We start from the raw sequence: 12697 nt of genomic DNA, 5'->3' as shown, positions 1-12697 counted from the left end.
ATATATATATATATATATATATATATATATATATATATATAATGTGGTGATTTTATGGATTTCTTTTTGTGCAAATATATGTGTCTCTGTAACTATATCATTTATTGGGCTTTTTGTTTGGCCCATTTCCTTCCATTTCATTTTTTTCCTAGTCTAGTTTGCTTGTTTTCATTTTACCTAACAGTATTAGTAGTACTAGTAGTAGTAGGAGTACTATTATTAGTATCTAGATGCCTGTTTGTATCCTAACAAGAGAGAGAGAAAGGATTTCAGTGAATGGAATAGTGTAAGATTTCTGGAAAAAGTTGTAGAGGGTAAACATAATTAAAATATATTATATTTAAAAATCTATTTTAGTTAAAAATTGTTTAAAATGCCAATAAATAAATTTTAAAAATTCAGATCAAAATTTAAATTACTGTAATATAAGATCTAAGGTGAAAAGAAATACTAAGAAGGCTATTTAGATCTAAATACAAGAGATACCAAGTCATTCATAGTAAAGTTAGCTTTCTTTTCATTTTAAATAATGCATACTAAATTTATTTGAAAATGAAGAGGTTTATTATAAGTCAGCAATACCTTTTACATAACCTAAGCTTGGAAAAATCAAGCCTCAGTAGAAAATCAGATTGACATTCTGAATTATTCAGTTTCCTTGGAATCACAAAATACAATATCCTCTTTGCCTGCTTTTCCACAAGCTGAAAATATTAATTTACAAGATCAATGTTGTCTTTTCCTTCATTCTTATTCTCTAAGAATAATTTTTATAGAAGTCCTCATTAAAAAATATTTTTACACCATTTAATTCAAATGTCTCCATGATCCTCTATCTAGGGTGTTCCAACATTTGTTTATTCAAGAAACATTTATCCAGAATCAACAATATGCTTTGCACATCATATACTTAGAAAAAAAATTATATGACAGCTTGCAGTCACAAAGATAAAGTCAAAAAGAAAGAGAGACAAGCAGCTAAATTCCACATGATTGGTGACACCACATACAGGAGTCTATTTCCAGCCTTCCTCCATAAATGATATGAGGTGTCACGATGAAGATCACATTGATCTGCTTGGAAGACAAGATGTCTTTTTCAGTTCCCCAATAGGAAAGGATATCTGAGGTAGGAGGGAAAATGGAAAGCAACGTGGATTGAGAGCAGTGTAACACATGAGGAGAAAGTAACTGTCCATAAGGCAAAGTTAAAATGTAGCAGGAAAACTGACTACATAAAAACTAGATCACAGACCCACTGGACAAAATTACAATCATTCATTTTAGTCAATATTCTTTGATTTTCCAACTAGTATTTAATTATCTAATATACCACTTTTTTTTCCTTTGGGATAAATCAGATTTTTACTTAGAAAATCTATATACCCAAATTCAATTATATGACTCAATTTTAGCTTATCTTTAGTCTTTTCTAAATCACCTGGACTTCTTCAGAGAGTACACAGTAACAGAGGAAAGGCAAACATGTTTTCAATTGATTCATCCATCATTGTTGAAGAAATGTTGGCTGTTCATTCAACTGCTAGTACACTGCCATATTCAGAAAATGTCTAATATCCCAGAATATGACAAAATAATGTTTTGTAGAATAAGATATTTGTTACAAAGGTAGCAATACCTTTCTCTCTAGAAAAAAGGCTAAACTTTTTTAATCTAAAAATGTTTTTCTACAAATAATGTCAAAAGTAAAATATCAGGATTAGGATAAGAAATTGGAAGTAAGAGTAAGGTACAGACTGTCATTGAAAACCAACAGGAAGAATATTTTGAAGACTATAAAATGAGAACCACGGAGAATCACATCATCAAATTACCTTTAAACTGCAGGTTAACTACGGTAAGAATCAAAGAGTCTCACAAAAATCTGAGAATGTTGATATGCTACCTAGCAGTAACTTTCAGAAAAGAAAAAGAAAGATCTAGAAAATTGAAGAACTAAAATTAAGGTTGTCTGTGAATTATTTCTTTCTCAGTTTTTTTCTTCTTTTTGGTAAATTGCAATATCTTATGTTGCAATATAGATATGAGGAATTGCATCATATGGGTCAAATGTACTTTCAAAACCCAATTTTACATATTTTCATAAACTATAATTAGTAGTGTTTATCACAAATTTTTTACTATTTAATTTATTTGTAAAATATTAGTAAATAGTTTTTTTTGTCTACTGGGTGTTAGATGGAAAACACAAATGCTCATTTCAGTATTTTTGTATAAATTATTTTTCATATTTACACATTTCACTGTGTATTATTTAGTAACATTAAATCATTTTTGTAAATTTAGAAAAAGCTACATTGCCAGACCATAACTAGCACAGTTAATCAATTACTCTTGGGATTAGATTTCAACCATTGACATAGGATCTGTGGACAATTTGAAAATTTCACTTTTTATTCCTCTTTATTTTATCGTTAAAATGATTTTTTAAATGGTAACATGAGAAAACTATATTTAGAAATAATTATGAGTATTTTCAAACCAGAAATTTACGTGTCAAGGTCATTCTCCCCTCTACATTTTTACTGCTCAAGCCTGGGAGCAGCAAAAGCAGTAGTCCAACACCTGAATTTCCATCTCAAATTAATTTTTCAACTTAGTTCCTTTTTAAGAAAACACGCTGGTAAGCTTCTTATATTTATTGGTCTTTTTGCTTGGAATCTCTTCAGCATGGGATGAACTCAGTTTCCTTATCAGACTAGAGAAAGAAGATCTCCAATTCTTCTTTCTCCTCCCTCCTTGTGGTTAATTCTCAAAAACCTGTTCTTCTACCAGAAGTCATTCCCCTCTAAGCTTCCTTTGAACCTCCTTTCTCTCACCTCATCTCTCAAGTGATCACCACAGCTGAACAGTAGAACTACTCCTTCCCATGTCTTCTGTTTCATAAATGCCTATTTGCCATTTCTCATGCAGCTAAGATGATCCTCTTCTGTGAATTTATTTGCATTTCCACTCTCTGACATATTCTGTAACATATTAAGCTCTGAATTTGCTTTTGTACTTCATAGACATCTCTGCATATGTCTGGAGGAAATGTTGCATGATACATTAGTTCATAGGTAGATTTTTTTTGCTATTCAAGTTGTGGAGTTCTCTAACATTTCCATAGGAATGATATTATTCTTTTCTTTCCAGCTCAAGAAAGAATAGAGAAAAAAGGAAGCACCAGGACTGTCAGGTCCTGCTATGTATATTGCATACTTATTTCCACTGTAATGTATACATTGTGGTAAGTCTCAGAAGTATTTCCTTGTCTGTTAACAGGTGATACAACCAAGAATTAGAGTTGTGTCAAAGTGTTGTCAAGAGAAATAAGTGAAAAAGAAGAGGACCTGTGATTATATCACTCTACTTGGAGGAGTCTAATGACCATGCTTTCTGAAAGAGAAGAAAGTAAACCATGCAGATAGAAGTAGGGAGATGTCTTTACCACATTCCCCTGCTCTGGCAGTAAATTTCAACAAGACTCAATCCGAATGTTTGCTGCTTCTGTCCCTCTGTCCTCTATTCCCTTCTGAGTATCATTGTTGCTTACCTGAATATTCCTTCCATCCTATTACATAATTCTAGAACTTTTAGCTTTCTTCTAAAACTGATGTGCTGAGCAGCCTCTCAGGAGAACTGAAGAGATATTTCCTACAACTAAATCTTCTCCCTATACAAACAGCCCATACATTGATTATAAAAATGGAGAGCCATCACCAACTATAATTTGGTGAGTGAAATTTGGAAGCCTTTTTAGGTACATCAAGGATTTATATGAATCCAATCTATATCATGCCTGAAGCATTTCTCTCAAAATTAGCATTTCCATGGTCTTTTTTTTATAGATGTTCAATTTCAGCTAATTTAGAAGATGGTTGTTTATCTCATGTAAATACACACCTGGGACATACAATGCAAATTTGGATTTCTTGTTTCAACAAAATATTCTCTACATATCCCACATCATTCTACATTTTCAAGAATGTGCAGATAGTCATTTTTGGACTATCTGCTTTTTATAGTTTTAAGCTTTATTCTTATTTTATATGTATAGAAGTTTTGCTACATGTCTATGAATCACATTCTTGCAGGACTTATTGAGACCAGAAGAGGGTGGTAGATCCTCAAAAGCTGGTGTTACTGACAATTATGTGCTACCTTGTGGGATTCTGAGAACTGAGTCAAGGTCATCTGGAAGAGTAACCAGTAATCTTAACTACTGGATCATCTCTCTAGTTCCCAAAGATAATACGTTTAAAAACTAACTATAAAATACATACTTTTGCTGCATACTAGATTCAATTCTATAAGCTAGGTTTTTTTCAAAGCACATACTTTTCATTATTCTAGAACTTGACAAAGCATACCATTTGTGAAATATATTCTCATTTTGTAAAATGGTAGAGAGGAGGAAGACTTTATATATTTTTGAAAGGTTATCTTTTTTTAAGTGAGATCTTGTTGGTCTGCTAGTGCTACCATATCAAAATAGGTGACTTTTAGAAACTTGTCTTCTTTATATAAACCTGCAATTTATTTCCTAACAATTTCTGAGGTAACAAGTACAAGGCAGATATGCTGGAAAACTAAGTTGTTGGTCCTGCTTCTTGTTGTGCATTAAGACACCATGTTTAAATAATGTCATGTTGCCTTTTCTCTGTGTGATACATAAGTATATTTGTGAGATGGAGAAAGAGACAGAGAGAGACAGGGAGAAACAGAGGGAGACAGAGACAGAGAGAAGGACAGAGACACAGATACACAAAGAGAGACAGAAAAAGACAGGGAGGATCTGATTTTGGGTATTTTATCTTGTAAGGCCACTGGTCCTCTTGATTTGTAGCCTCATAATTATGATCCATTAATTACCTCACAAAATTTTATCATTAAATATGGCTAGGGATTTAATGTGAATTTGTTCAGGCCATACTTTAGAAAGTTAAAATTGCTTTATGTGACTTAACAAGTTACAAACTATTTATTATACAGTATTTTGCAGATTAAGTTTGTAATTTAAGATTAAGTTTGTAAACTAGTATGTGTGTTTCATTCATCAAGATATATTAATAATTGGAGTAAATGTTGAAGTGTTTTTTTCAGCCTTGACAATTTAATTCCTTATAGAGGTATACTCAGTTAACATTATGTAAAAAAAAAACTAAGACTGACTTCCTCATTGATAACTAACACCTCTACTTCTGTAAATAATGTTATTTTTACTTATTATGTTTCAAACATATACTATTGTTTAAATTTCAAGTTTTATTAATTCACCCTTCTCCAGATAAATCTGTGGTAATCTGGAGCAATTTTTTAAATAATACTCATAATACATTAATTATGTGTGAGCTAATATGACGTCTCAGTAGGTAGAGTGCTTTAGTTTAAGTCTAATAAAATGAGTAGAGTAAGCAGATCCTAAGGTGTGGCCAGAAATCACTCACACCTGAGAGTTGTGCTCTGACCACCAAATATATGTTGTGCCAGGCATGGGCATTCACGCCCACACCAATTTTTTTTAAGTATGTTCTATTCTTGATATCCTGCATGACTTAAAATTTATATCATATGTAATTTAGAATTTCACACAAATTAATGAAAATTTAATAATTTACATGTTTGGACCACAAACTGATTACCCTTCCTAGGATATGGAAATTGTACTTGAAGAATATGAACATCATCACATTACATTATCATATGTACTCTAACAAGACGGGTGCATCCTTAGCAGATGTTTCTATCTCATGAGCTTAATTTAACAAGCCCTACTTCAAGCTTTTAAAAGCTTCTAAACACACAAGGAATGATCATTAAAACATTAACAGTCCAAAGTGGGGAGAGTTGTCTCATTGGATAACTTTGATAATTTGTTTGTAATTCTCTAAGGGGTAGTGGAGAAGGCAAGAAAAGTCAAATAGAGCCTGGACACATGCAAACATAAATTCTCTAAATAGCAAAGTGCTTAAATTGTTTTCCAAGAAATGTTTCAGTCAAAAACAGTTTGAGAAATGTCAGTGAAAGAATGAGCATAAGAGCAAGAATCCAGTGAATCCAGTCAATGCTTTTCTGATTAAATAAGAAATAAACACCCCCAAGACCCTGAGGCATAATATGATATCAATTATCAAAATAACTCCTAAGTCTCCTTCTTCCTTCCCCTCCCCTGTCTTCAAAAGATAGGTTACAATATTTCCTCTATTTGTGTCAGGCAACAAGTCCTGGCTTATTATCAGAGGGTGTAGAATATCTCCTTATATGTCCTAACTCTGAATAAATAACGGGCATATGAAAGAATACAAAACCTTCTAATATAGAATAAAGGTGCAAATCAATGAGAACTACTAATACTGCAAAAGGCTACCTGGACCTAAATCTGACTTGGGTATGATTAAATGCACTAAACTCTTTGTGAGTGATGAAAGCCATGAGCTAGCAGAAGTCAAGGCTACCTTCAAGTACTCTATTTGAAAATCCAGAGATATAAAATGACAAGGGGGGAATTAAAGAGCAGCAACAGCAGAGAACAGTGGCTGAGAATTATGACCAGAGGATTTATGGAACAGACCATAATGGGAGGTCATTCCTATTTGTAGACCTTACAGCTTGTCAATTCATAAGGGTGAGGTCCCTGAGTTTTAAAATATGTCAATATGTTAGTATGTAGCAAATAACTAGTATCACTGCATTTGTTTTTATTCCAGAATTCAACAAATATGTAGTGATAAATTGCTATGGTTCTTGTGTTCCTTCTTAAGAAAACATTTGTGCTAATTTCTATTCTATTTTGTCGAGACACTTTAAACATGATTATGTTTGATCCAAATATGCTGAAGGCTCACATGTTAGAGCATATCCTTTTTCCATGGTCCCAGTATTTCCACATGACAGACAACTGAGTGCATAAATCTTTTCTCTGAGGTCTGGTTATTAATCCCAAGGCCTCAGGCATAGTCAGCAAGCACTACACCACAGAGCTACAGTTGAAAGCTCTTTTCTGTTTTTAGGCAGTGTCTCACGATTTGGCCTAAACTGATCTTAAACATGCAAACATCCCACCATGCCTCCCAAACAATGGGAACACAGGCAAGTGTTACTAAGTTTGGAAGGATATAAGTATGTTCCAACAGTTTATTCTTCAGTATTTCTAAAATATTAACATGTGATCACAACAGTACTGCTGCTGCAAAGTTTGATAACACTCAGATTCTTCCCCTCCACACAGAATCTATCTTTGTCTCATTGAGTTTGATGTACTTAGATTTTACTCTAATATTACTAGAGTTATTGTCTTTGTCAGTCATGTTACAGACTCTCTGTGTCTTTCCTGTTAGTAGTTTACAGTTTCCTTTACTTTCTGGACACCCATCATTACTATTTATTCAAGCACCTTTTTTTTTTCCTCTTCAAAACTTTTACCCAACTTAGTACCAAAAGCTTTTCTTTTCTTAAAGATAGTTCACTCTTCACTGGCACTGTTGCTGACATTCTTTATACTGATCATCTTTCTTTACTATGGCCATAATATTAGACAATACAAGAGAAAAAAAGATCTAATTTAGCTTGTGGTTTCACAAGATCTTAGTTGGCTGAGGAAGAAGTTCTGTACAGCAGAAGTGGCAGAGTTTCAGCACAGCATAGCCAACTAAGGAGCAGATAACAAACCTCAAAACAGTGCAGGTATAACCTAAAGGTGAGTCCCTTTCCATCCACTTCCACTAGCTGTGTCCTTCCTCCTGAAGGCCCCACAACCTCCCTAAACAGCACTGGAAGATGAGAATGTGGAAGAAACCAAGTGAGTTATAAATTTCCTTAACAAAAAAAGATCCAAAGGAGAAAAGTATAACAACTCTGTTTAATCAAAATATTACATTAAAAAGAAGACTTTAGAAGCAAAAACAAAAGACCCAGAGGAAAGCTTGTTTCTACACTTAGATCCCATGGAACATGGGCTGACAAAACAAAATGAAATTTACCAAAAGGAAATAGTGTAAGAATAAAAGATTAAGTGAAGAAATTCAGATTTCTTTTCTAGTCTAAGGCAGGGCGGCTCTGTTTTAAGGATAGCATGATCTGCCATGAGAACAGACAGTTCAGTGCTGTGATCTAAATCTGGATTGTTCTCAGAAAGTTCAATTAAAAGACAGTAAGAGGAATTTAGGTGTGGGTGGTGTGCCATATTCTTTTTTTGCTCCTTGGACCTATGCTTGATCAAATTTTCCTACTAAGTACTCTTGGCATTAAGTTCTAAATTCTACAGATCCAAGACCTCAGGCCCATTGACCATGGCTGAAACCTCCCAAACTCTGACAAGATAAACCTTTCTGCTTTTTAAATTTACTTTGTGTGTGTGTGTGTGTGTGTGTGTGTGTGTGTGTGTGTGTGTGTGTGTCTTGTAGAATATTATATTAATATGTGTTATATTTGTTTATGCTGTGGAATGTTTGTTTAATGATGCAAAGATGGGTTGCACTCCTTCAGGTTGCATTTGTTTAACTCTATGAAGCTGTGCTATTTTGCCTGTTTAAAACACACGATGGTCTAATAAAGAGTTGAAAGGCCAGTAACAATAAGGACAAAGGATAGGTGGGGCTGGCAGGCAGAGAGAATAAATAGAAACAAAATGATCAGGAAGCAAAAAAGATCAAAGAGGAAGAGGAGGAGGACACTAGAGACCAGCCACCCAGCCACCCAGCCACACAGCCAGACACAGTGTAAGAGTGAAAATAAGATATGCAGAAGACAATGAAAAACTCCAGAGGCAAAACATAGATGGGATAATTTAAGAAAAGCGGTGAAGAAACCAGCCAAACTAAGGCCAGGCATTCATAAATGTAAGACTCCGTGTATTTATTTGGGAACTGGGTGGTGGGCCCTCAAAAGTGTAAGGAGTAAAAAAGCAACAACTACACACACACACACACACACACACACACACACACACACACACACATATATATATATATATATATATATATATATATATATATATATATATATATATAAATTTTCACTTACCAAAACTGGCAGTTTTAGTTTTCTGGAGATAAGGGAGATGTAATGATATTTCTTAGAGAATTCTAGCTTCCATAAAATTATGATAGTATAGAATAAGATGATAGTATAAAATTAAGAAGTATAGAAAAGAATATCTTTAACAAGATTCTGTTTTTGAGTTTTCTTTTCCTATAGGAAACATCACTTTGGACATGAAAGAGATCTAACCCCCAACTCATGATCTTTGAGCCTAAACAGGACATTTTTCTGAGACTGTCTTATCTGCTGGGGCAGAGGACCACAGTAAAGTACATGACATATTTCTTAGTCTTTGCTCTATCCTTCCAATGAGTTATAACACTGGCAAGATTAAGAGGGGGAGAAAAAAACAGAATGTTTCTCTCCACATTTTTGCTCAATATAGTAAATCAGCTCTCTCCCCAATATACATTAGAAATATATACTAATTAAAGTCATAACCTTGATAATTCTCCAGACCTGAAAAATGGTATAATTCTTGACAAAGAAACAGATGTGTTGGGGAGGCCGCATGTTTGCACCAACCAAAACCTGGCATCATTGGCACCGCAGAGTGAACACAACCCAAAAGCAATAGGCCATCTGTTCTGCCCTGGCTGCCTCAGCCTTACCAGCATTGGTGATGTCTAAAGGTCATCATTTATTGAGGAAGTTCCTGAACTCCCTTTGGTAGTTGAAGATAAGGTTGAAGGTTACAAGAAGACCAAGGAGGCTGTTCAACTGTTTAAGAAATTTAAAGCTTGGAATGACATCAAAAAGGTATATGCCTCTCAGAGAATGAGAGCTGACAAGGGCAAAATGAGAAACCTATGACAGATCCAGCGCAGGGGACCCTGCATCACTTATGATGAAGATAATGGTATCATCAAGGCCTTCAGAAACATCCCTGGTATTACTCTGCTTAATGTAAGCAAGCTGAACATTTTGAAACTTGCTCCTGGTGGGCATGTGGGGCGTTTCTGCATTTGGACTGAAAGTACTTTCCGGAAGTTGGATGAGTTGTATGGCACTTGGCAGATGGCTGCTTCCCTCAAGAGTAACTATAACCTTCCCATGCACAAGATGATGAACACAGACCTTAGCAGAATCTTGAAAAGCCCAGAGATCCAAAGAGGCCTCCAAGTACCACATAAGAAGCTTCATCGTAGAATCTTGAAGAAGAATCCACTGAAGAACCTGAGAATCAAGTTGAAGCTGAACCCTTACGCAGACTATGCTCAGGAATACCTTTCTTCGCCAGGCCAGAAAGCACAAACTCCAGATGAAGAAGCTGGAAGCAGCAGCAGCAGCACTGCCAATCAAAACGGGAAAGGGGACTACAGACAAGAAGCCTGCAGAAATGAAGACCGAAAAGAAGCCTGTGGGTGTCAAGAAGCTGAAGAAGCCTGCAGGAAAAAAGGCTGCAGCAACCAAGAAACCAGCAGCTGAGAAGAAGCCGGTAGAGAAGAAACCTACCACAGAAGAGAAAAAGCCTGCTGCTTAAACTATTAAAATCTGTTTCATTCCACAGAGTAAATAGAGACAGCCTATTTGAATAAAAACCTGATCAAAGATGCAAAAAAATAAATAAATATAATTCCCAGATTGCATGATGGGTTCTTTGTTAATACAGACAATCGTAGAGTCAGGCCTTACATCTAGGTGATACTGTAATTGAATTTGGTAGACCATGATGGTACAATACCTCATGTTATTATTTGGGTATGAGGCTCTCAGAGTTTTCCAAAAGCTCACTGGTTGTGGGTACAATGGAAGAATGGATGGATTTCTTGCAGCTGACGCATCTAATTGTATTTTCAGATATTCCTTTTCTTACCTGATATCCAGCATTCATAGTCCTGTGCTAACTTTGATGAAACTAAAGTAAAGCAAAATGAATGCTTTGGAATCTGTGTACCTAAAGTTCTTTCCTTGGTGAATTATCATTGGTATAGCACAATGAATCTTGTTTTTGTTGTTGTTGTTGTTTCCTTTTTATTTGTGGCTTTTAGCCAACTTGTGGTATCTTGCCAACCTTCTGGTGATCTTTCTTAACCAAAATTATGTTTCCTGTTGAGCAATTTGTTGGACAAGGAAAGTTTGTAATTTGTTTATGTTTCTGGCTCCAATTTGCAGAAACATTAAGAGGCATAGATAAACAGGTGTATGTGAAGATCTCTTGTGGCTTGTATGTGAATGGAAAATGCTAATTCTGTTTTGGAACTCCCTGTGGAAAATTTTATTATGAATTAAATAAAGATGATTTGATTTTTTTGAACCGCATGGGATATATTAAAAAAACTGCACTCTGATTAGATATAATCATTTTTCTTGGAGTAACAATCTAGAATAACTCTGTATTTTTATCTTTCTGTGGTGTTTTTTTTTCTGGTAAGCTGAATTTTCATCTCTCTCTCTCTCTCTTTCTGTGTGTGTGTGTGTGTGTGTGTGTGTGTGTGTGTGTGTGTGTGTGTGTGTGTGTTGGTTGGTTGACAAGAGGTTTTGGTTTTAAATTCTGCTCAGGTATCCTATGTATGGTGATTTGAAAGGCCTTCTATGGGCTCATGTACCTGAACACGCTGGTCCCGGTTGGTGGTGTATGGGGATATTATGGAAAATTTGGGATGGAGAGTCTTACTGTAGGAAACACATCACTGTATGTGAGCTTTGAGAAATCATAGCTTAGTCACACTTCAGTTAACTCTTTGCTTGCTGTATGTGGATGGAGTGTCATATTTTGGCTTCTGGCTGTATTTGACAGACCATGATGGTACAATACAATCATGTCTGGCTGCTTGCTGCCATGGCTTTTCATCACTGTGCCTTTCCTCTCTAAGGCAATAGGCCAAAAATGGTATTTTTGTGTATATGCTGCTTTTGGTCATAACTCATACACCTTGATTCAAAGTTTCTTTGAGGATTGTTTTTGGCCGGGCATGCATAGAAAGGAGACATCAAAAATATTAGCACAGACTATTTGGTAATAAAAGTAAATGGTATTTACTACATCTAAAGTAACTGCTATATAGAATTTTGATATAAAGTTAATAATACTTGAGAATCTTAAGGCTTAGACATATAACTAAGTGGTCCACTTATTTCAGTTAGTCATGTAAATAATTTGGAGTTAATTATTTTTGTAAAGAACTGATAAATTCACATTATCACATTGTTTTATTTTATGACAGTAAGATAGGGAAATTTATGTCTCATTTTGTTTTGTTTTTAAATACAGGGTTTCTCTGTGTAACAGCCTTGGATGCCCTGGAACTTGCTTTATAGTCCATGCTGGCGTCAAACTCACAGAGATCTGACTTCCTCTTTTGCCAGAGTGCTGGGATTAAAGGCATGCCCCCATCATGGCCAGCTAAAATAAGGAAATTTCTGACATCTGAGTTTCACTTAATTTGTATGTAGGAGATAAAGAAGATGTTATAAAAACTATTAATACTGCCACCTGAGAAAATGAAACCACAGTCTTGGCCAACTGTGAACGCTGTGAGCTGCAGCAATGACAAACCCGGCATGTCATACCCACTGATGCCAGAGCAGCACAAATATTATGGGACAAGCTATTTTCTGATTTAAAGCCTGTTCCACAAACTGAAACCCATATCTCACACTATTACTTCAGCCAAGATTCTGTGGCTAGACAGATCATAATCCTAGGGGAGAA

At 35.1% G+C, this 12697-nt stretch overlaps 1 pseudogene; it reads left to right on the top strand.

Annotated features, from left to right (window-relative positions):
• The first annotated feature begins 9535 nt into the window (after positions 1 to 9535).
• LOC128107860 (60S ribosomal protein L4-like) lies at positions 9536 to 10578 on the top strand (annotated as a pseudogene).
• Positions 10579 to 12697: the final 2119 nt, after the last annotated feature.

This window comes from Peromyscus californicus, unplaced genomic scaffold (assembly GCF_007827085.1).
Source record: "Peromyscus californicus insignis strain IS unplaced genomic scaffold, ASM782708v3 Scaffold_12__1_contigs__length_115047231, whole genome shotgun sequence".
Taxonomy (NCBI): domain Eukaryota; kingdom Metazoa; phylum Chordata; class Mammalia; order Rodentia; family Cricetidae; genus Peromyscus; species Peromyscus californicus.
The sequence above is the reverse complement of the archived record's forward strand: the minus strand, read 5'-3'. Positions and strand labels throughout refer to the sequence as shown.